The sequence below is a fragment of the Aegilops tauschii genome, chromosome 3 (genome assembly GCF_002575655.3).
Source record: "Aegilops tauschii subsp. strangulata cultivar AL8/78 chromosome 3, Aet v6.0, whole genome shotgun sequence".
Lineage (NCBI taxonomy): Eukaryota > Viridiplantae > Streptophyta > Magnoliopsida > Poales > Poaceae > Aegilops > Aegilops tauschii.
In genome coordinates this window covers 447,723,464-447,725,905 of record NC_053037.3, presented here as the reverse complement: position 1 = coordinate 447,725,905, position 2,442 = coordinate 447,723,464, and positions in this window count along the sequence as shown.

The window sequence follows — 2,442 nt, the reverse complement described above, 5'->3', positions numbered from 1 at the left end:
GCTAGTAAACTCCATAGATTGATCTTGGTGATGCGTAGAATTTTTTTAGTTTCTGCAACGATCCCCAACAGTGGCATCATGAGCTAGGTCTATGCGTAGTTTCTATGCACGAGTAGAACACAAGTTGTTGTGGACGTCGATTTTTTCAATTTACTTGCCGTTACTAGTCTTATCTTGATTCGGCGGCATCATGGGATGAAGCGGCCCGGACCGACCTTACACGTACGCTTACGTGAGACAGGTTCCACCGACGGACATGCACTAGTTGCATAAGGTGGCTAGCGGGTGTCTGCCTCTCCCACTTTAGTCGGATTGGATTCGATGAAAAGGGTCCTTATGAAGGGTAAATAGAAATTGGCATATCACGTTGTGGTTTTAGCGTAGGTAAGAATTTCTTGCTAGAAACCTATAGCAGCCACGTAAAAATTTGCAACAACAATTAGAGGATGTCTAACTTGTTTTTGCAGCAAGTGTCATGTGATGTGATAAGGCCAGAAGGATGTGATGAATGATATATGTGATGTATGAGATTGATCATGTTCTTGTAATAGGAATCACGACTTGCATGTCGATGAGTATGACAACTGGCAGGAGCCATAGGAGTTGTCTTAATTTATTTATGACCTGCGTGTCAACTGGAACGTCATGTAATTACTTTACTTTATTGCTAACTGTTAGCCATAGTAGTAGAAGTAATAGTTGGCGAGACAACTTAATGAAGACACGATGATGGAGATCATGGTGTCATGCCGGTGATGATGATGATGATCATGGCACCCCGAAGATGGAGATCAAAAGGAGCAGAAACTATAGTGGCCATATCATGTCACTATTTGATTGCATGTGATGTTTATCATGTTTTACATCTTATTTGCTTAGAACGACGGTAGCATAAATAAGATGATCCCTCGCTAAAATTTCAAGAAAGTGTTTCCCCTAACTGTGCACCGTTGCGAAGGTTCGTTGTTCCGAAGCACCACATGATGATCGGGTGTGATAGGTTCTAACGTTCGCATACAACGGGTGTAAACCAGATTTACACACGCAATACACTTAGGTTGACTTGACGAGCCTAGCATGTACAGACATGGCCTCGGAACACAAGAGACCGAAAGGTCGAGCATGAGTCGTATAGCAGATACGATCAACATGAAGATGTTCACCGATGATGACTAGTCCGTCTCACGTGATGATCGGACACGGCCTAGTTGACTCGGATCATGTATCACTTAGATGACTAGAGGGATGTCTGTCTGAGTGGGAGTTCATTAAAAATTTGATTAGATGAACTTAATTATCATGAACTTAGTCTAAAACCTTTACAATATGTCTTGTAGATCAAATGGCCCACGCTAATGTCAACCTCAACTTCAACGCGTTCCTAGAGAAAACCAAGCTGAAAGACGATGGTAGCAACTATACGGACTGGGTTCGGAACTTGAGGATCATCCTCATAGCTGCCAAGAAAGCATATGTCCTGGAAGCACCGCTAGGTGAAGCACCCGTCCCAGCAAACCAAGACGTTATGAACGCCTGGCAAACACGTGTTGATGATTACTCCCTGGTTCAGTGCGGCATGTTTTACAGCTTAGAACCGGGGCCCCAAAAGCGTTTTGAGCAGCACGGAGCATATGAGATGTTCCAAGAGCTGAAAATAGTTTTCCAAGCTCATGCCCGGGTTGAGAGATATGAAGTCTCCGACAAGTTCTACAATTGTAAGATGGAGGAGAATAGTTCCGTCAGCGAACACATACTCAAAATGTCTGGGTTGCACAACCGCTTGTCTCAGCTGGGAGTTAATCTCCCGGATGACGCGGTCGTTGACAGAATCCTTCAGTCGCTCCCACCTAGCTACAAGAGCTTTGTGATGAACTTCAATATGCAGGGGATGGAAAAGACCATTCCTGAGGTATATTCGATGCTGAAATCAGCGGAGGTGGAGATCAAAAAGGAACATCAAGTGTTGATGGTGAATAAAACCACTAAGTTCAAGAAAGGCAAGGGTAAAAAGAGCTTCAAGAAAGACGGCAAGGGAGTTGCCGCGCCCGGTAAGCAAGCTGCCGGGAAGAAGACAAAGAATGGACCCAAGCCTGAGACTGTGTGCTTTTATTGCAAGGGAAACGGTCACTGGAAGCGGAACTGCCCCAAGTACTTAGCGGACAAGAAGGCCGGCAACACCAAAGGTATATGTGATATACATGTTATTGATGTGTACCTTACCAGTACTCGTAGTAGCTCCTGGGTATTTGATACTGGTGCGGTTGCTCATATTTGTAACTCAAAACAGGAGCTGCGGAATAAGCGGAGACTGGCGAAGGACGAGGTGACGATGCGCGTCGGAAATGGTTCCAAGGTCGATGTGATCGCCGTCGGCACGCTACCTCTACATTTACTTACGAGATTAGTTTTAAACCTCAATAATTGTTATTTAGTGCCAGCTTT